General features: G+C 35.5%; 1 long non-coding RNA gene and 1 pseudogene across 3 annotated transcripts in view; one reads left to right on the top strand and one right to left on the bottom strand.

Moving 5' to 3' along the window:
* The window catches only part of LOC141522442 (uncharacterized), a 137,882-nt gene that overhangs the window by 14,675 nt on the left and 100,057 nt on the right, over positions 1-23,150 (bottom strand). Inside the window, exon 4 of one of the 3 annotated variants that reach the window (XR_012478215.1) lies at positions 21,534-21,592. The exons of the other annotated variants lie outside the window; for them this stretch is intronic. This is a non-coding gene — a long non-coding RNA (uncharacterized LOC141522442). Of the gene's footprint in view, positions 1-21,533; positions 21,593-23,150 lie in introns of those variants that run through there. 3 annotated transcript variants of the gene reach the window in all.
* On the top strand, positions 9,213-10,266 carry LOC141520390 (glyceraldehyde-3-phosphate dehydrogenase pseudogene; annotated as a pseudogene).

The following is a 23,150-nucleotide window of genomic DNA, read 5'->3' as shown; positions in this document are numbered from 1 at the left end:
TTGTCCTTATCAAAAATCATTCTTTGGAGCAGAAAAATGTTGCTATGGCTCATCAAATTAAATGGAAGAAGTGTAGCACAATGAGAAGGCCACTAAAGGAACTAGGAGATACAAATTGTAGACTCATTTTGTCACTTATGAGTTAGATAACTGTGGTCATATCCCTTAGTCTTTCACATTGCCAATTTTTCTCCAAATAAGGAACTTAAAGTAGATGATCTCCAAGAGTCCTTCCTTCCTGTTCTGAATCCTTTTAAACAATGATTACACTAAATGAGTTCTAAGATCCTATCTGCATCCAAGATTTAGTGATTCTTTCATAGCATAGAGAGTAGTACAGGGACATCATAGAGTGACATGGCCATTGATCACATTTCTTATTCTCTTCCAGGAAATATTCTAAGTGCTGGAGTTATACTGTCAGACAATGTGGATGTTTTGGTGATTTTAATTGCATTGGGGCCTTTTCCCTCGTCTAAAGATTGTTAAATGTATAATCTATATCAGATTACCCACTGTCATGGGGAAGGGAAGGAAGTAGAAAATTGTGGAACTCAAAAGCTTACAAAACGATGAATGGGGGCAGCTAGGTGGCGCAGTGGATAGAGCACCGGCCCTGGAGTCAGTAGTACCTGAGTTAAAATCAGGCCTCAGACACTTAATAATTACCTAGCTGTGTGGCCTTGGGCAAGCCACTTAACCCCATTGCCTTGCAAAACCAAACCAAACCAAAACAAAACAAACCAAAAAAAAAAAAAAACCCGATGAATGATGAAAACCATCTTTGCAAGTAATTGAAAAAATAAAATAAAATAACATGAAAAACTATCATTAAGGAAAGACTCACTGTGCAAAAGATGAATGATGAATAATAAGAAACAAATGTAATGTAAAGATCAAAGTCAATGAGAAAAGTTAGATGAAATTGAATAATTAATATTTGCAAAATTTTGCAATAATCTTGCTATTTGACTAATTTTATGAAAACCCCCACAATGTCTCTAGATTTTAGTTTCCTTGTCTGTAATATGAAGAAATTGAAATAAATAGCTTCTGAGGTTTATTTCTGAGGGAGAGGGAACAATTCATTGAATATTTATTTATTGAGAAATAAACTCTCTTCATTTCAATGTACTTTGAAAAACATTTGAACTATAATATGAAATTGGTACTTCTATTAGTCAAAATGATTAATTAATTTCAAATATCATGGGAATATCTGTGAAACAATGAGTTCTCTGAATAAATCAATGCAACAGCCTTTAAATTATCCAAAAAGATTAAACAGTTACATTTATGAATAAATTAGCATATGAATATTTATTTTTTTAAATTTGTATTTTGCAGTAAAAATGCATCCTTTTAAATTAAATAGAAGCAAAGCTGTAAAACCAATCACTTGAGAAATTAACAGAAGCATTTATTATTTTATTTTAAAGACTTAGATGTTTTTAAATATGAGTGAATAAGAAACTTATGCTCCATGGAGAAATATGATATATTTGTACTTGCTCCATTTGACAAAATTAGATAAGTGAAAGGAAGCATGGAAGGGTGAAAGAGTAAATATAAAAGGTAAAAGACAGAAGAAAAAGAAGAAAATACAAAAGAAAGAAAAAATAGTAAAAGAATAAAGAAAGAGAAAGAACAAAAGAAAAGAAAGGAAGGAAGGAAGAAAAAAAGAGGGAGGAAACAATGTTTGATCCTAAAAATTTCATTAGGCTTCTGCTAAGAATCAATAAAAAATTCTGTCTTTTCTCAAACAGAGGAAAACAAATTTTACTACCTCTTTAACACTATATTTAAGTGAAATTGAATTTTCTGTTGCAGTTGTCATAGAAAAAACTCATTGATCTAGATTAATAGCTGAATATATGGCATAAGTAACCATATAACCAATGATACCACCATCATCAATGACTCTTTTTTAAAAAATTCATATATATATATATATATATATATATATATATATATATATATATATATTTAAAAAAAGACTGGGGTGGCTAGGTAGAGCAGTGGTTAGAGAAATGGCCCTGGAGTCAGGAGTACCTGAGTTCAAATCCAGCCTCAGACACTTAATAATTACCTAGCTGTGTGGCCTTGGACAAGCCTTGCAAAAACCTAAAAAAAAAAAGCCAAACAAACAAAAAAAAAAGACCAATCCATTATAAGAGTAATATTATCACTATGAATATTATTTCTAAAAGTTAAAAATATGAAAATTTTAAAGCATTTTATCAAGAATATGTGTTGTTATTTTAAAGGATATTTGAAATTTGTGCTAATTATAAAATTATAGTAGTTTTTAGAATTTTATTTAAATCTAATTCTTTGACAGTAATGCAATTACTTATTTAGATTACTTTTATGAAAGCACTCATGAATATGATTTGGGTAAAAATGGAACCATCACTACAAAAACTTTAAAAGTCACTGTACTAGTTGCATTTTTCTATAATTGAGAAACCAATTTCATGCCAACTGGCAATTAATACCAAAATTTATATAGAGATGCACAAAATAATACCTATTTTATCAATTAGAGTTTGTATAAAGTTTAATTCTTGTCTTGACTGCAAATCAGTTGTTAACTTTTGCTGCCAGTGTTTTGAACCACCCACCTTTCATTTGAACATTTAGTTTGTGTATGAATTATATTAACCTTCTTTAATCCACATGTATTTCTACTCAGTTTTATATAGAAAAATATCATTATTCTTTCCCATTGCTGACTGCAGCCAATCATCTCCTACTTTAATATTCATGTTTACGTAGTTAAAAATGAATAGAAAGAATGTGCATTGAGCCAGCATCATGCCTATCAAAATTTCATCTATGATAATGCAGTTCATCTATCCTCATTACATCTTCTAATGAAATCATATGTCAGAGGAATAAGTGGTAGCAGATCTAATATGTTTCCATATATGAACACTTTAAAAAATACTTTCTTAAGTGGTTTCCTTCATTGCTTTTAGTTTATCCTAATGATTGCATATAGCCTTATTACTGCAAAGATTGTAAATAAAGTAGTTCCCCTTTATCTGACATTTTAATATTTCTAGGGTATGAAACATTTTTGTAGTCCAGAGTTGGTTTTATTGTTGTTAGTGTTGTCATTTTTCAGTCATGTCTAACTCTTCATGAGCCTATTTGGGTTTTTTGTGGCAAAGGTACGGAGTGACTTGCCATTTCCTAGTCCAGATGATTTCACAAATGAGGAAATGAAGGCAAATAGTATTGACTTGTCCAGGCACACATTAAATAAATGTCTATGGCCAGTTTTGAACTCAGGAAGGGGGAATTTTCCTGACTCCATGCCTGTCATTCTATCCACTGTGCTGACTAGCTGGGTAACTAATATTCTAAATTCATTAATAAAATAGGAAAATTCTGCTTTTTTCACTCTTTTTTTTAGCTATAGTGAAGTTTAGACTTTACCATGGGACAATAGGAACCATGCTTTCCATTTCATTTATAACCCAAGTCCAAGTGACAAAGAAATGGATATTTCCAATTAAAGTACTAATCAACAAACATTTAAAAAGTAACTGCTATGTGCCAGTCACTCTGCTGAAACAAAAATGAAACAATCCTTCAGAGAGTTTACTTTCTATTGGGAGAGAAAATACTGGCACAAATAACTGTGAAGATTGGCTAGCCTGTAAATGAGAGAAGTGACTTTATGTTTGACTACGTATTGACTCGCTTATAGACCAGAGAGTTCATATATACTCCAAAATTGATCTAGACAGCTTCATTTAAGCAAGGAAGGCAAAGTTACAATCCTGATCTGTTTAGTCAGTTTCCTAATAAACTTCATGTTCAAGTTAAGCAAACTTTTCCAGTCAACTTGCCCTTGAGATTCAATGCAGGGGAGTGGGTTGTAGTCAGGTCTACCTACTGATTGACTGCCCTTAAAGTTCTCCCATTCAGTCCTTGTGAATTTGTATAGTAACAATAATCAGCTACAGCTGGAATCTCAATTAGAGTTGCTGTAGGCTCATGCCATCTCCTCATGCTTGACCATGGGACTGAAGAGCTGGGGTATCCCATGGTTACCTGCCTGTGAGTAATAAATTTCCTCATTTGTGATCCTTTGACCATCTGTGTTCCTTCTCAATACTTTGTCCACAATTTCATCACATTAACCAATACAAAATATATGGAAAATAAATACAAAGGATATTAGCTGTGGAGGGTAGTAGGAAAGGACTCATGTAGGAGATGGATAGGGTTTGAGATGAGTGTAGTAAGCTGAGTGTATTGATTTTTATGTACAAATGTATCTTTTAATTTTATGTAAAGTGCCAGCTTTATGTGCAACCTATTTATAAAAGAAAAAAACTTTAATATTCAGCTTTGCAGCAAGCAGTGAGATTGCCATTTCTCCAACTCTGAATGGATCTGTCTAGTGAGCTGAGTATTAGCAAAGGTTTTGTCCTGGAGGTGGGTAGGGTTTGAAGTAAACTAGGGATTCTGAGACTAGAGGAAAGGAAATAGTACATTTCAGACTCAGAAAAAAGCCTTTGTGGAGGCACAGAGATGTGAGATATGTGGAGAAATAGCAAGAAACTCAGTCCATTAGATCCTCAGGAAAAAAGAGTTAGGTATAGCAAATAGAATTCAAGGCCTGTAGACAGGAAGACACATGTTCAACCTCAGATACTTACAAGTTATCTATATGCCTCAGTATGTCATATGCCTCTATGTGCCTCAATTTCTTCATCTCTAAAATGGGAGTAATTATAGTACTTATCTTCACAAGGTTGTTGTAAGGATCAAATGAGGTAATATTTGTATTTTTATCCTTAATTTTTTATTTAAATTTTTAGTTCTGAATTCTTTCCCTCCTATTGAAAAAAAGCAAGAAATATGATACCTATTACAATAAAAATTCATATACAAAACCCATTTCCGCATTAATCAGGAAGGAAGAAAGAAGGAGGGAGGGAAGGGAGGAAGAAAAGAAGAAAGAAAGAAGAAAAGAGAGAGAGAAATATAAAGGAAGGAAAGAAGTTATGAAGGAAGGAAAAAAAGAAAAGGAAGGGAGAGAAAGAAAAAAATATATATGTCAAATTTCACTCAGAGTTCATTATTTCTCTTTCTGGAGTGGACAGTATTTTTAATCATGTTTGTTGTTCATTTTTAGTCATGCCTAACTTTTAGTGATTCCATTTTTTTCTTTTGAGTAGTTTGTCATTTCCTTCATCTTCTCATAATGATTTCTTTGGAATTATTGAGGTTCATTGTACTGAACAGAGTGATTCACATTTGAATATCATAAAAATATTCTTACTGTATAATTATTCTTCTAGTTCTGTTCACTTCACTTTCCATCAGTTCATGTGAGTCTTCTCAGGTTTTTCTGAAACCTGTACATCATTTCTTACATATGGTATTTAGTTATATACAATAAGTTGTTCAGTCATTCCCAAACTTATGGGTATTCTCTCATTTTCCAGTTCTTTGCCATCACAAAAAGAGCTGTCATAAATACTTTTTGTACATATGAGTTCTTTCAAATGAGATAATATTTGTAAAATACTTTGTAATCTTTAGAGTATCAAATAAATGCTAGGAATTATATTATTATTATTACTATCATGGGAGTAATAGAGAGTCACTAGATTTTATTGAGCAGAGCAGAAACATAAATATCTACTTTTAAAATGCAACTTTTGCAGCTGTATATAATAAAGAGGGGAAACACTGGGAAGGAAAATCAATTAAGTTATTGATGAGATGGTACATTCTAAAGGACATAATTTGAGTGGAGTGTGAGAAATATCATGGAGGCAGTATTGATAAAACTGTATTCCATAGTTGGTGTTCAAGGCCCTCCAAAGCCTGACAGCAGATTTGCCTTTGACTAAAGTCTTATAGCTACTCCACCCCTTGAATCATGTTCTCAACAAAATTGGTCTGCTTGCTGTCTTTTAAACATGTTTTGTATTATGAAATGCAGTGTTACAGAGTGACTAAGATATTAGATTGAGAGTCAATAAGATCTGATTTTGATTCCTACAGCAGGCACTAACTAACCACAAGACCTTGGTAAGTCCTCAGATTTAGTTTCCTCATCTGTGAATTATAGTTTAAAAAATAGTATTTATATCACAGGTTGATTATGAGAATCAAAGGAGACAATAGCTACAAAATATTCTGTAAACCCTGAAACACTTTATACATTAAAGTTATTATTAATATTATTTCACAACATTTCTCCAATCAGAAACATCTTTTTTTACCTATCTAAATCCTTATTATACTGAAAGCCCAGCCCAAAGGCCATATTCACTATGATATCTCCATCTAGGTAAGGTATGCTCCTGGTTTCTTCCACATTATTAATCAATCAGAGAAGAGATGAGCTTAATAATTGAAATTGAAGATTATTCAATGTTTATCTTCAATCAGCAGCTACTGTAATCTGGTCCCCGGTAAATAGGTACTCAAAAACTAGAAAATCAGCTTCAAGGAATAAAACATTTAATTTTTTGATTTTTACATTTTCTATATCTACCAGCATAAAAGACAGACACAACATTGAGCAGAACACCATACTGCATTGGTTAAAAGAACTGGGAGTCTTTCTGATCTATTGCTTGGCTCTCTCACTGTCCTCCATCACTGATAATTTTCCATTTGCCAGAGAAAGCCCAAAGAAAAGTTATGCTATATAAAACTCTACTCTACACAGGAGAACATCCACAGATTTATAGATGGATAGTCTCTGCCAAGATACATAGCAAGGTCACTATTCAATTGCAGCAAAAATACTGTAAGACTAGGTCTGAATGTATGGATCCTAAAACTGATCAAATCTATAGAATACCTACCTTATCCTTATCCCAGCACTCAAGAATAAATGTTGCCTTATGTCAAACATCTTTCTTTTAAATTTTGAGATTTCCTTTTGACCATGATTGTTTTATTCCCATATACTTATCTCACCTAAGGTCAAACAGATACCAAACACACTATGAAGTCTGAATTGGTACCATTGTGTTTATGGTATAATTTAAGCAGATTAACAATTGAGAAAAAATATGTAAACATATTTTAGCCTTATAAGGAAATAAAAATAATAATTCATATATATATATATATATATATATATATTTTACTTTAGCTTACAGAGCACTTTCCCATATCTATGTCTTAAGGTTTAGGGATTTATCCAGGGTCACATAGCTGGTTAGTAACTATGGCACTACTCATTGTCAAATCTTTTGACTCCAAAATCAGTGTTCTTTCCACTATATCATGTCATTTCTGGAAACAAGAGAAAATGGTTAGCAAAGAAATTTCAGGCATTGTTACATTCTAAATTAGGAAAATTACAACTTTAGAGGCAGCTAGATGGCATAGTGCATAGAGCTTTGAACATGGATTCAGAAGATCTGAGTTTCAATCATGTCTCAAACACTGAATAACTGAGCAAATCTCTTAATCTCTCCAAGTTTCAGTTTCTTCATTTGTAAAATGAGGATAATAATAATACCACTGACATCTCAGGGTTGAGGATCAAATGAGTTAACATATGTAAAGAGGTCTGCAAATCTTAAAGTGACATATAAACACTAGCTATCATTTATTATAATACTCCTTTATTATAACCAGGATGAATCAATCAAAACAAGAATTAACAAGCATATTGTACCATATATGATAAGCATTGAGATATTGAGCTTTGACCCTCAAATGCTTATATTATGGTTTAGAAGGTCCTCCTTGGCAGTTTGGTGAAGTTTATGGGCCTGTTCTCAAAATAACATTGCTAAATACATAAAAATAAATACATAAACTGGAAAGGAAACCAATTAGATTGAAACAGTAACATATATTTACAGAATACATATATGGATAGATAAATAGATGATAGATGATAGTTATCTTTGGATAGACTTCTATTTAATCTGTGTATTAATCTATCATATATACAATTTCACAAACTCTAGGTTAAGACCTCCTCTGGAGAGTCAAGATTCACAAATGTGAAACAATTATTGAACAGTAATTAGCTGCTAAGTGGAACAGAACAAGGCATAATTGCAAAAGACATTCATTAAAGATTGAGATCACTGTAAGCTAATGTAGTTCGTCAGGGCTTAATGGAGAAGATGAATTTGAGCTGGGCATTGAGGAGGAAAATTTCTATAGAGACACCTAAAAGGAAAGAAATCTTTGTATTGGGAGGAGCACAAGTGAAAGCTAACATTGCTTTTGCATGTTTGCAGGAAGATGGGTTTATGCTGGGAAATGGGAGAGAAAGATAAGGTTGGAAAAGTAGGTTAAGGACAGATTATGGAAAGTGTTTAAAGCTTTGCAAATGCATTTGCACTTGACCGGATTGATTTAGAAAGCTATTATAGTTTCTTTAACAGGGAACTGACAGTGAAAATATGCTTTTATGAAACATTTAGGAAAATTAACACTAAATTTCCAGAAATAAAGTTTTAGGAAAACTTAGCTTGGCAATTATATACAAAATGAATTAGATCATGGATAGAATAGAGGTAGGAAGTTACATTAGATGACTAAGATAATTCAAATAATTTAAAAAAGGCTGAAATAATTCAAGTCTGAAGTCAAGAAACTTGGCAATGAAAACTGAGAAAAGAAGGCAAATTTTAAAACATTTTAAAGGAAAAAAACAGCATTATTTAATCAGTTAGACACTGAAAGTTAAGGAGTGTTATCACTCATAAAGAGATGAAAAGAAGAACAAGATTGGGGAGGGTTGGGGAAAAAATTCTATTGAATTTAGGAACACTGCACTCAGATGTTTCAAGGGAAATGTAAATATTAGATTGGGGCAAAGGTTGGGCTAGAAATATGTATTGTATATTATGAATAATCTAGGTAAAAATGGTTGTCATAGTCATAAGACTTGATGGAGTATGTATACAAAGAAGAATGAGGAGTCAAAGACAACCTTGTGGAACACCCACAGAGTGAGAGATGGTAAAATAATAAAGGTGATCAAAAGAGTCAAAAGCCAAAAAAATAGGTAAGAAAATGAAGCATAATAGATTTCAAGGGAGAAAATATTATTTAGATTAATGTCAATCATGTCAGATTAGAGAAGTCAGAAACTTAGAGTAGGGCACAGACTGGGGTCAAATCATGAAAAAAGGAAATAGAAAAAGGATTGAATTAATACTTTATGAAATAAAACTAGTACTGAGAGCTCTTCTCCAAGCTCCCTGCAAGGATCTGCTGCTCTGGTCAGTCGCATTCCTGAGCCAAGATGGTGAAGGTCGGAGTCAACGGATTTGACCACATTGGGCGTCTGGTGACCAGGGCTGCACTCATCTCTGGCAGAGTAGATGTTGTGGCCATCAATGACCCCTTCATTGACCTCAACTACATGGTTTATATGTTTCAATATTATTCCACCCATAGCAAGTTCAAGGGCACTGTCAAAGCTGAGAATGGAAAGCTATTACCGTCTTCCAGGAGCGGGATCCTACCAATATTAAATGGGGAGATGCTGGAGCTGAGTATGTTGTAGAGTCCACTGGTATCTTTACCACTATGGAGAAGGCTGGGGCTCACTTGAAGGGTGGAGCCAAACGGGTCATTATATCTGCCCCTTCTGCTGATGCCCCAATGTTCGTGATGGGAGTGAACCATGAGAAATATGATAATTCCCTTAAGATTGTCAGTAATGCCTCCTGTACCACCAACTGCTTGGCCCCCTTGGCCAAGCTCATTCATGACAACTTTGGCATTGTGGAAGGACTCATGACCACAGTGCATGCTATTACTGCTACCCAGAAGACTGTGGATGGTCCCTCTGGCAAGCTGTGGTGTGATGGGCGTAGTGCTGCCCAAAAGATCATCCCTGCTTCCACTGGAGCTGCTAAGGCTGTAGGCAAGGTCATCCCTGAGCTGAATGGAAAGCTCACAGGCATGGCTTTCCGTGTTCCCAATCCCAATGTATCTGTTGTGGATCTGACCTGCCACCTGGAGAAACCTGCCAAATATGATGACATCAAGAAAGTGGTGAAGCAAGCATCAGAGGGACCCTTGAAGGGCATCCTGGGCTACACAAAGGACCAGGTTGTATCCTGTGACTTTAACAGCACCACCCACTCTTCTACCTTTGATGAAGGTGCTGGTATTGCCCTCAATGACCACTTTGTCAAGCTTATTTCAGGGTATGACAACGAGTATGGTTATAGCAACTGTGTAGTCGACCTCATGGTCTTCATGGCCTCCAAAGAATAAAATGGGAAGCCATGGATGAATCTTCATCCCTAGCCAAAAAAAGTTACATTACTGGGGAGCCCACATCCCTAACATGCATTCCTCTACCAGGGATCCTGTGCCCCATTCACATCCTTGTCCCAAAGCACCCCTGTAGTAGGGGGGAGAAGTCTACAGTCCTTTATTGTGTACCATCAATAAAGTCACCATATTCAGTGAAAAAAAAACTAGTACTTAGTACTGAAAGTTTTTCTCACAAAAGATAATTATTTACTTAGTACTGAAAGTACTAAGTAAATAATTATCTTTTGTGAGAAAAACAATCAAATAGCAAATTAGGTAAATTGGGAAAGGGCTGACAAGTGACAGAAAAAATCAATACTACCAGTTCTTTGAGTTTAAAGAGGATCACACCAACCAACTAAATGATTGGAGGTGAAAGTTGCACAATTTTAGAGAAGGGCATGCTGTGCAAGGTATTCTTCTCACTTGCCTTCACCAGAATTGTGCCATCCCATGGTCTGATTTATGGGAAATAGTATTATTGGTGCTGATCTGGCTGCTGTGGGAATCTCTTGGTTTTAAATTGATTTTAATTCTTCCCATATCAGCAAGGTATCATGGTGCTTCATCAATGTTGAACAAACACTAGCCATATGCTAGACCTATTCTTTAATGATCTAAGCATCAGTATGGTTTCTCCTCTCACACCTTCCATCTTTGAAGTGTGATACAGTTGTCAATAGATTTAACACTAGGATGGAAAGCATCTGCACCACACAATTAAGTCAGATATAAACAATTGGAAAGATATCAATTACTCATGGTTAAGGAAAGTTAACATAATAAAAATGATAATTCTTACCCAAATTAAATTGCTTATTCAGTGCCATACCAATCCATCTGCCAAATAATTATTTTACCAAGCTAGAAAAAATAGTAACAAAATTCATCTGGAGCAACAAAAGATCAAGAATATCAAGGGAACTGATGAAAAAATTGTAAAGGAATGTGACCTAGCTCTACCAGATTTAAAACTATACTATAAGTGTCATTCATCAAAACTTCCTGGTACTGGTTAAGAAATAGAATAATGGATCAGTGGATTAGAATAGGTTCAAAAGAAACAATAGTAAGTGACTACAGTAAACTACACTGTTTGATAAACCCAAAGTTTCTGGTATAAGAACTCACTGTTTGATACAAATTGTTGGGAAAACTGGAAAACAGTGTGGCAAAAACTAGGTATGGACCCACATCTCATACCCTATACCAAAATAAGGTCGCCATTGGTACAGGATTTAGACATGGAGTGCAACATTATAGATGAATTAATATAATAAGAAATAATCTATCAGCTCTATGGAAAGGGGAGAAAATTATGACCAAGCAAGAAATAGTGTTCATTACTGATCGAGTCATTCTGGAGAGCAATTTGGAATTATGCCCAAAGGGCAATAAAAATGTGCATACCCTTTGATCCAGCAATACCACAGTATTGGGTCTGTATCTTATAGAGATATCATGAAAAAGGGTTAAAAACACAACATGTACAAAAAATATTCATAGCAGCCCTGTTTGTAGTGGCAAAGAATAGGAAATCAAGGGGATGTCTATCAATTGGTGAATGACTGAACAAATTATGATATATGTATGTGATGGAGCACTATGTTCTATTAGAAATCAGGAGGGATGGGATTTCAGAAAAGCCTAGAAATATTTGCATGAATTGATGCTGAGTGAGATGAGCAGAACCAGAAGAACACTGTACACACTGAGAGCAACATGGGGTGATGATCTACCTTGATGAACTTGCTCACTCCATCAGTGCAAAAATCAAGGACAATTTTAGGATGATGGAGAATGCTAGCTGTTTTCAGAGAAGGAACCATGGAGTTTAAATGAAGACCAAGGATTATTATCTGCAATTTTTTTTAAAAAGCTGACTTATGTATTACATAATTTTGCTATCTCTAATATTTTCTTTCTTCCTTATGGATATTTTTTCTCTCAAGTAATTCAATTTTGTGTTATGCATATCATAGAAACAAATGTTAAGATGATATCAGATAAAAATGTTGGGGAGAAGGGGGAAATGAGAGAGGGGAAAATTGTAAAATTCAAAACCTTGAAAAATGATTGGTAGAAAGTACAATTGAATATCATTGGAAAACAAATAAAATATTTATATAATTAAAAAGAAAGAGTTCATTATAAATTGCAAAATGAATGATTTTGACAATATTAAATTAAAGCATTTTTGCACTAATAAAATCAATGCTGCCAAAATTAGAAGGAAAGCAGAAAGCTGGATAACAATTTTCATAACTAGGGGTTCTGATAAAGGTCTCATTTCTAAAATATATAGAGAATTTCATCAAATTTATAAGGTTTCAAATCATTCCCCCATAGATAAATGGTCAAAGGATAAGAACAGTTTTCAAATGAAGAAATTCAAGCTATATATAATCATATGAAAAATTGTTCCAAATCATTATTGATTAGAGAAATGCTTATTGAAACAACTATGAAGAGAATGAAAATTAAAACACCTATCAGACTGACAAAAAGGAAAATGATCAATTTTGGAGAGGTTGTGGGAGGATTAGGACTTTAATGTATTGTTGGTGGAGTTGTGAACTGATCTAGCCATTCTGGAAAGAAACATGGAACTATGCCTAAAGAGCAATAAAAATGTTCATACCCTTTGACTCAAACATTGCAATTCTAGGTCTATATCCAGAAGAAATCATAAGAACTGAGAAAAGTCCCACATGCTCCAGAATATTCATAGCAGCTCTTTTTGTAGTGGCAAAGAATTATCAATTGAGGAGATGGCCATCAATTGGGGAAATGACTGAATAAGCTTTGGTATATGAATGTTATGGAGTAGTTCTATTAGTGGTCAGACTCTAGAGGAGCATGGAATGGATTACAGAATCTGAGACAAAGCAAAGGGAGCAGAATTAGGAGAACAATGTACACATTTAACAACAACACTGTGGGTTGATCAGCCTTGAGTGATGCAGCTTCTCTCAACAGTTGAGAGAGCTAGGACAGCCCTATTAGACTGGTGAAGGGTTAATACCCATTCTGATCCTGGGCAAAGCCATGTGCTGGTTCCACCCAAGGTCCCTCATCACCTTTGTATGAACTTGGTTGTCTTTATGTGTGCCAGATACTCCCATTCCTGGAAGTTGAATCCTGGAAGGATTGGCTACCTGCCCAGAGGTTCAACGTTTAATTAATTTCAGAACTTTGCGAGTCTTCCCAGGTCATGCCTATACTCTTCACATGGTCATGCATGTACTCTTCACATGTCCTGGTTAAGTGCCAAAAAAAACTTATATAAGCCTTGAAAAGTCCCTAACATTGAGCAGCCCCTTGGAATTTCACCCATGGAAAGGATGCTTTGCCTGGGGTGTTTTCCAAACCCGACTCTGAAGACTGTACCTCAGAACTCCCCAGCCACTGTTGATTCAGATGTTGGTGCTTCCCCGATTGGGGATATTTTCTTTTAATATCTATCTTTATGTAGGCTTTGCTCTTCTTTTTATTATATTGGGACTTATTGGTTACTTTTGCCATAAAACTGATTTAATTCTACCTGTTTTATAATCACTTTATTAAATATACTTTGTTTTTTGTTTTGTTGGTATGAATGTATCATTTTGTAGGAGTGAATCGAAACCAAAACTCCTTAATCAAACAACCAGCTATCCCCATCCAGAGGAAGAAAAACAAAACTAAACTAAAAAAAAAAGCTCTTCAGAATCTGATGAACACTATGTTTACTTTTTAAAATTTTTCTCTTACGTATTTCTTATGTATTTCCATTAATCCTATTTCTTCATGCTGAAAATGACTAATCTGTAAACATTTTTAATACAAATGTGTATGTATAATATTCATCTGACTGTTCACCACTGAGGGGAGGGAGGTAGGAAGAGATAGTGGAAGGAAATTATGTAACTTTAAAACATATATATATATATATATGTACATATATATATATATAAATATTGAAAAGCTTTCATAACATGTATTTGGGGGGGCAGCTAGGTGGTGCAGTGGATAAAGCACTGGCCTTGGAGTCAGGAGGACCTAAGTTCAAATGCAGCCTCAGACACTTAGCTGCTTTAGACACCTAACTGTGTGACCTTGGATAAGTCACTTAACCTCATTGACTTAAATAAATTTTAAATTTTTTTTAAAAAAACATGTATTTGGAAAAATAAAATATTAAAAAAGCATCCCCACCAAGTCCATAGGCAAATAATGAAAGTATAATAATTTCCATGGGGAATATTTGAGAAAGGGGAGATTTTGAGAGAAAGGAAGGAAAAAAGCAATTGAGAGAGATTGGAATGAGAAATAGAAAAAGATAAGACATGCAAGAAAGTAAAAAGAGAACCCCAATAAGTAAAATCTTTGTGGAAGATGAAATACATGCTTTTAACAAAAAGTCTGGAAACTTTGAATGGGTTTTGTATGGAGAGGATGAGATTTGCTTTTTTTGGATGTGTTGCAAATCTCTGAAAAATAGACCACCCTGAAAAAGATATGCGGAAGTATCCAACAGTAGTTAGCACTTGGGTGATAGGAGTTATAGAGAGCAAGAGATGGATTTCAAAATGGAAAATGATAATGGTAAGAGTTAAAATTAAGACCAGGACTCATGATTTAGGACACACGATAAAGGCTACATCTTGATAACAGATGCCATGATATTTCTAGTAAAGAGACAGCAGAAAAATAAGGAAAAGGGGGGGGTGAGATCTACCAAGGCAATAAGGTAATAAGTCAAATTTAGACTTGATGTCACTCAAAACTTGATAACCATTCAGGATATCCAGAAGTACAATGAAGCTTAAGAGATAAAGTGTTTTCTCTCATTGAAGTTTTTTTCAGATGTTGGTTGGACTAGATGGCTCTAAGGTTCAATCCAACTTTGAAATTCTATTTTTCCTATGATTCTGTTTACTCTTACTGATCAGAGTTCCTAACTCATTCAAGGTTATTTGTCTTTATCACATTGTTGCTATTGAATAAATTATTTTATTCATTCTGTTCACTTCACTGCAACAGTTTGTACAAATCTTCCAAAGTTTTTCTGAAATCATCCCCTTTATCATTTTTACAAGATAATATCATTTTACATTTATATACCATAAACTGTTCAATCATTCACAAATGATGGGTACTCCTTCAGATTTCCATTCTTAGTCATCTCAAAAGGAACTATAAATTTCATTAGAGTTTGAAATAAAATTTCTTTAGAGTTTATCTATGCCTACATTCTCTTTAATTTCCCCTTTTCCTTTCACCTCTTTCTTGATGGTGGTCATTCTTTGCTTTTCTCGGTTCTTAGGACTACTTTCTGACTCTTGTAGCTATTTCAGAAGGCTCTTTAGTCACATGCAATAACATGACATTTTAGAACATCTTTGTAAGACCACTGAATCTATGATTCTTTTGGTCAAGTTAACTGGCAAAAGAAACCAAACTGTTTATGTTTCTTGACATTAGATGTGGCATGCCTGCTTTTAAGGATTTCTCCCACAAATGCCACTTGTGCAAGTTTTGCTTATTTTGGCTTTGTCCTTTGGCTTTCTGAATGGTCTACTTGAATGGCAAAATAGGTAATGAATAGAATAATATAAATTTCTCTAAGACATGAGACAAAAGGGCAATTATAAAAATGAAACAACAAAAAAACCTAAACATTCTGGGAAAAGGTTTCTATTTGAATAGCAACAGTTAAACTTTACATCTTTAAAATAATAATATGAGGGAGGCTAGGTGGCGTAGTGGATCAAGCACCGGCCTTGGAGTCCAGAGTACCTGGGTTCAAATCCGGTCTCAGACACTTAATAATTACCTAGCTGTGTGGCCTTGCAAAAACCACTTAACCCCATTTGCCTTGCCAAAAAAACCCCTAAAAATAATAATATGATTGAGATTTTTGAGTGAACAAGTCTTTTATGCTATTCAAAGTTATTGATCCAAATCGTTGATAAAAATGATAAACAGCCTTGGGTTAAGCACAAACTCCTGGAACATCCTACTGGAGAGTTTATGTCCTTCTTAGGTTGATTTATTTTTTCCTTTATACAAAAGTGCTCTTTCTTTTTTTCTTTTCTTTTTTTGCAATAGAACCTCTTACTTCTGAAAGAGGCAGTATCTTACACCAGAATTTGAAATAGGCTTATTGGTCTAGAGTTTGCATATTCAAGTAAAAAATAGAAAAACGTTTGCTGTTCTTCCATTCCTCATACTCTTTCTAGATCAATAAGTTATTTTTACATTTTTTTCATAAAACATTTAATTTCCATGACTTTCTTTCCCTTGAAAGTAAGATTTCCATTAAAAATGTAAACAAGGGGCGGCTAGGTAGTGTAGTGGATAAAGCACCGACCCTGGAGTCAGGAGTACCTGGGTTCAAATCTGGTCTCAGACACTTAATAATTACCTAGCTGTGTGGCCTTGGGCAAGCCACTTAACCCTATTTGCCTTGCAAAAAAACCCCTTAAAAATGGAAACAAAACACAATTATATTCTATACAGGCAACTTCTTCTGAATGGATTAAAAAAGAAACCAAACACACAAGATCTTTTCACTTTTTGTTGAGTAGTATGACCAAAAATAGTGATGGAGTTTTTCTATAGAGGACAATTTTTAATTTAATAGAAATATTCTGATACAATTCTCACCAATTTTAAGTCATAAAATAAGAGAGGAACTACTTTAAATGCTTTCCATGACCCTTCTCAGATTTGAAATATATTACTTCTCTTAAAAGGCTGGATCCCAAAGAGTCAAAGGACAGTTCTGGACCAAATAACTGGTCGGCAAAGGTCCCAAAAAGTGGAAGCTAATTAAAACCCAATAAATTAATTTATATGAATGTTCACACCAATTATTTTTTTTAGACTTTTACAATTTCCCCCAATCTTGCTTCCCTCTCCCCCACCCCCATAGAAAGCAGACTGTTAGTCTTTACATTGTTTCCAGGCTTTACAATGATCAAAATTGAATGTGTTGAAAGAAAAATCATATCTTTATGGAAATAATAAAATATAAGAGCAAAATTACATAATACATAATATAATTTTTTTAAATTGAAGGTAATAGTCTTTGGTCTTTGTTTAAACTCCACAATTCTTTCTTTGGATACAGATGATATTCTCCAACACAGGAACCCTAAAATTGTTCCTAACTATTGCACTGATGAACTAAACAAGTCCATTAAGACTGATCATTATCCCCATGTTGCTCTTAAGATGTACAATGTTCTTCAGGTTCTTCTCATTTCACTCAGCATCAGGTCATGCAAATCCTTCCAAGCTTCTCTGAATTCCCATCCCTTCTGGTTTCTAATAGAACAATAGTGTTCCATAACATACATATACCACAATTTGTTTAGCCATTCCCCAATTGATGATCATTCACTCAATGTCCAATTTTTTGCCACCACAAAGAAGGCTGCTATGAATATTTTTGTACAAGTGGTGTTTTTACCCCTTTTCGTGATCTCTTCAGGGCATAGACCCAGTAGTGGTGTTGCTGTATCAAAGGGTATGCACATTTTTATTGCCCTTTGGGTGTAATTCCAAATTGTTGAGCAAGAAATCCACAAGAAGTCCACTTAAAATAATTAACTTTCTACTCTGAAATCAATTAAATTTCAGTTGAAATAAAGAAATAAAGAAATTTTAACTGAACTTAAAGTATCCAATCATAAGACTTCCCTTTTTTTGCTTTCTTCTTGAAGACATGTAAAAATAAAATGCTCTTGCAGAGTATATAAATTGCACTTGTATAATTTGTTCATTTAAAAGTTACTGATCTTATTCTTTTGTTCAATCTGAGAGTGATTTGTATCAAATATTTTTAGAATAGAAATACTAAACAAGTGGTATTGATGTAATTCAATACCTGCCCATACTAGTTACATGTCTTTAGACAACTAAAAGACACTAGATCAAGTGATCACTGACAGTTATAAATCATTGTCTTTACTTTTATCTATTTCCTATTTTTTCCTAGGTTAGCTTGTTTAGTTCACACTGGAGAATTGTTACATAATTCTTCATTTTTTATTTGATGATGATTTTAATCTTTGCTCTAATCAATCAATTATCTAAGATTTGCAGTATGACAATAACCAGTTGTTAGGTTTTATTAATTGAAATAATTCTTCTGTATCGGACCTGGTCAAATCACATCTGTATTATGAGTTTAGTTCTGGGTATAATACTAATATATGTAACACAAACTACCCTGGCCTCTACTTCCTGAAGGCTAGGCACATTACATTTTCTCTCTACCCAGGGATGTCTAAAGTACTCTAAAGGAGATTTGAAGGTACATAGTCTTTCTACTATTGGATCAAGTTTCCACTGGTTGTGCTCTCCAATTTCAGAGTGTTGTTCCTAATTTTCATTTAACCCAGGGGCAAGGAATCTATGGCCCACAGATCATATTTGTCTGGTGTTACCAAGGTAACCACAGGTGGGACTTAAAATTCAATAAATCAAGTAGCTTTTTAGGGATGAATTAATTAAATGTCTGACCAAATATAGCCTGCAAATTATATTATAAATGACCAAATGGTTCTCGACAGAAAAAAGGTTCCCTACCCCTTATTTAACCACTTAACAGTCAGATCAATTTTTCAAAGGAATATAAATATAAAAATACCACTCCTGGAGTGGGGGAGGAACATAATCCCCCTTTATATCACCTCAGTATCTGGGGAAGAAAGGGGATTAGGCTCATAGTTTAACTAGTCCCACCGAGTTCCAAGTCCAAAATTCCCTTGCCTTCTCAGGGCTTCCCTTGGGTTGGTTGCAACACCTGACTTGTAATCTAGACTCCAAGTTTACAAGCTCAAGATCAGGTTCATTATGACTCTGAGGTCTGGGGAGTTCACCACCTGGTTTTATGTAAAGGATAAATGAATCAGACCAAAATTCCAAGTTCATTCCTCAGAGCCATAGGGCCTCAAAAACATTAATCAAATGATTACTATTTTCAAATATATGAGGAACTGTCTAAAATGCAAGGTACACCCCTTTCACCCAACACCCTCCATGCTCTACCATTTACTATTAACCTATGCTAGTGAAACTGAAGTATTAATTAGACTTACGTATTCAATACAGACAAAAACTTTATTAATCAAAAATGCATACAAACATTAACCTCAATAGGAACAAAACATCGATTTAATTTCCTAGGCCTTCCCATTATATCTTGTACTAGTATTTGCAAGTTTTCTGCTCTGCCCAGTTATAGGTTATGAGTCTCTCTCCAAAGTGATTGTCTGACATGTCATAAAATTTCTGTCCATCAATCAGTATCACTAGAGTTTCAGTGTGAATACCAACCCAAGAGAATGTTGAAGAGTGGAGGTCACTGGTGGGTTTCCATTAGTTCTAGCTATGGGCATTACCCAAGTTCTGATAGGTGATTGATTGAGTAAACTTATGATACAAGGAAAATATCAATCAAAACTAATATCATTAACAATTGTTTGTCAGTTGTTCACCATTTTGGGAATATTATCAGTTGGGAATATGGATCATTATCAGTTGTGTGCCAATTCTGCGGTACATATACATCATTTGTAATTATTTACCAAACTATAGCACTTAAGCCTTTATATAATTTCAGAAAAACAGCTAAAAGAACACACTAGTACTAGGTACTATGCTTAATGCTTTGCAAATATTATCTTATTTGATCCTTATAACAACTGTACGAGCTAGGCTATTATTCCTATTTTACATATGAGGAAACTGAGGCAAGTGACTTGAAGTTAAGTTCAGAAGTCAAGTGACTTGCTCACACAACTAGTAAGTTACTGAGGCTGAATTTGAGTTTAGGTCTGTCTTACTGACTCCAGGACCATCTCTCTGCATCAACTAACTGTGCAGTCACAAAATCGAGGTTTAAAACAAAATGGGGTCAATTATGTCAAGACCACAAATTTATTTTCACTACGTTATCCAATGGGTTCACAATGACTCAGCTGTCAATACAGACTACAAAAAGAAAATGCCTTAGAACAGTAGACCCATGTAAAATTGTGTGATAAATAAGAGTGGGAGAGTAACATAGATCCTGCTTTGATGATTGCCCAATAGACACCTGACTGATGAAGCATTTAGCATTTGCCTGAAAAACTAGCTTGTGGGAAGAGGGTTGTTACCCTTCTGACTTAGTAAGAACACTTCATAACAAAGATACTGCTTCTAGCATGATTGATAATGTGCTTCCAAGAAACCTACAGAACTTTTCCTCTTGTTATCAAAGGTCCTTGATTCTCAGTAAAGGTAACTAGCTGGATAATAATATTCTGAGTGTTCATTCAAGCCAATCTTAGAGCTTTCTAGATAAATTCATTGCAGCAGAATGACATATTTTTGACTTAATATAGAAAAACTTTCTAATAATTTATAGTTCTGGGGTGGCTAGGTGGTGCAGTGGATAGAGCATTGGCCTTGGAGTCAGAAGTACCTGAGTTCAAATCCGACCTCAGACACTTAATAATTACCTAGTTGTGTGGCCTTAGGCAAACCCATTGCCTTGCAAAATCTAAAGAAAAAAAAAGAAAAAGAATAATTTATAGTTCTTCCAAAAGAGAAAGGGCTACTATAGAAGTTAATTAATTTCTTGAGATCTTCTAGAAGATTTCTTGTATAACTATATTCATTTTATGACTATATATAAGATAGTGTAGACTGAATTGCTGATCTGTTATTAATTCCTATCTCTATTGAATCTATGACCATTATTTAATATTTGAGTCAGTCATCTTCCCTCACACAGAATTTTGTTTGCACCTCTCTTATAATGATAATGATGATGATAACAACTGACATTTGCATATCACCTTGATATTTGTGAAGCGATTTATAGTTATGTCATATGATTCTCATAAGACCCTTGTGAAGAAGTTGCTATTATCATCCCCATTTTACATGTGAAGGAGAAAGGAAGGAAAGAAGGAAGAGAGCAGGACATTTTTTAAATTTTAGAAAGGTTTTATTTATTTTGAGTTTTACAATTTTTTCCCCAATCTTGCTTCCCTCCTCCCACAGAAGGTAGTTTGTTAGTCTTTACATCATTCCCATAGTAATTTATTGTCCTAACTTGAATGTGATGAGAGAGAGAGAGAGATCATATCCTTAAGGAAGAAACATATAGTATGTAATATGGCAGAATTACATAATAAGATAACGCTTTTTTAAAATTAAAGGTAATAAATAATCTTTGGTCTTTGTTCAAACTCCACAATTTTTTCTCTGGATATAGATGGCATTCTTCATTGCAGATATCACCAGATTGTGCTTGATTATTGTCCTGTTGGTATGAGCAAGCCCATTAAGGTTGATCATCATTCCCATGCTGCTGTTATGGTGTATAATGTTCTGGTTCTGCTCATCTTATTCACCATCAGTTCATGCAGATCTCTCCAGGCTTCCCTGAATTCTCACCCCTCCTGATTTCTAATAGAATAATAGTGTTCCAGTGCCGGGTTTTTATTTACAACGCCGGCTTCTTAATGCTAGTCCGTCCTCTTACTCACCAGTCCAACGCGTGGTGAGTCTTCGGGGTACCTCCGGCCCCCACTCTTTGATGGGGGAAGAACCAGACAGAGCGCCTGAGGTGGGTCATGAGTCTTTATTCTTCTGTGATCACATTCCCGCTCCCCCCCCAACCTCTCAGCAGACCCTTTTATCCCCTCTGTCCTCCCTCCCATGAACTCTTACTCAATGAGGGGCCGAGTTCTGTAACATTCCCTTATAAGGTGATTATGTTTCCCCCTCTAAGCGACCGCCAAGCCTCTTCCCCCCGCCCCCAACATCTCCCCCTTTCTGTTTTACAAGGTTATCACTTGGTGTGACCTTAAGCGGTGCTGAGGTTAGCCTTAAGCGGTGTCATTTCTACTGGCCTCTGATAGCCGGGGGCGAGGAACCCTGTCTTAGGTCATCTCCTTCAACCCAGGACCTTGCCCGTCCTAGGCGCCCGACACCCTCAGGGCCTGTCTTAGGTGGCTGGGTGAGGAGAAGTTGCCCGTCTTGGGGTTTACCTCGTCTTACCCCTAGGTGTCACATGTCATGCATGGCGGCTAGCCAGACTTGGGGATCCGCCGGGGGCGAGGAACCCTGTCTTAGGTCATCTCCTTCAACCCAGGACCTTGCCCGTCTTAGGTGGCTGGGTCAGGAGAAGTTGCCCGTCTTGGGGTTTACCTCGTCTTACCCCTAGGTGTCACATGTCATGCATGGCGGCTAGCCAGACTTGGGGATCCTCCCCCGTCTCCATGGCCATGAAGGCTTTCTGAGTAAGAAGCATATAGCCCCTCTGTCGCCTAGCTAGGCGGCAGAAACAGACAACAGGTAGGGTGATTCCCAGAATCAGCGTCCTTGTTCACCCTCAAGGGGGTATCCTCCCGCCATCTGGCAATCCCTCCATGGTATGGGATCCTCGATGTTTTCCCCTGTGGCCACACATGAGGGGCCCCACCGAGGCAGAAGGGAGCCCCATCGATGTATTGGTCACTAGCAGGCGAGGGTAGATCGGGGAGTTCCGTGCTACCGGAAGGGAGAGGGAATAACTCGGAGTATTCCCCATGTCGGATTTCCTTCAGATGGAGCACCTCCAAGGATCCCTACGATGATCAGAAGGCCTGAAAAAGAAAGAAATTCCTCTCACCCCGTAGGGTTGGGCATTAATCAAGGTCTCTTATCTTGTAAACAGGGAGCCATCTTTCTGGCTCTTCTATCTTATCCTCGGGATGAAATGACAGGTGGCCCTGTCTTCTGTTCTTTACCGTTACAGGGCCATGCCAACCTCCCTCTTCATCTCTCCACATGACTTTAGAGCCTGGTAGGGCCTTGGTGGGAGAGGGCAGGAGCGT

The sequence above is a fragment of the Macrotis lagotis genome, chromosome 4 (assembly GCF_037893015.1).
Source record: "Macrotis lagotis isolate mMagLag1 chromosome 4, bilby.v1.9.chrom.fasta, whole genome shotgun sequence".
Classification (NCBI taxonomy): domain Eukaryota; kingdom Metazoa; phylum Chordata; class Mammalia; order Peramelemorphia; family Peramelidae; genus Macrotis; species Macrotis lagotis.
The sequence above is the reverse complement of the archived record's forward strand: the minus strand, read 5'-3'. Positions and strand labels throughout refer to the sequence as shown.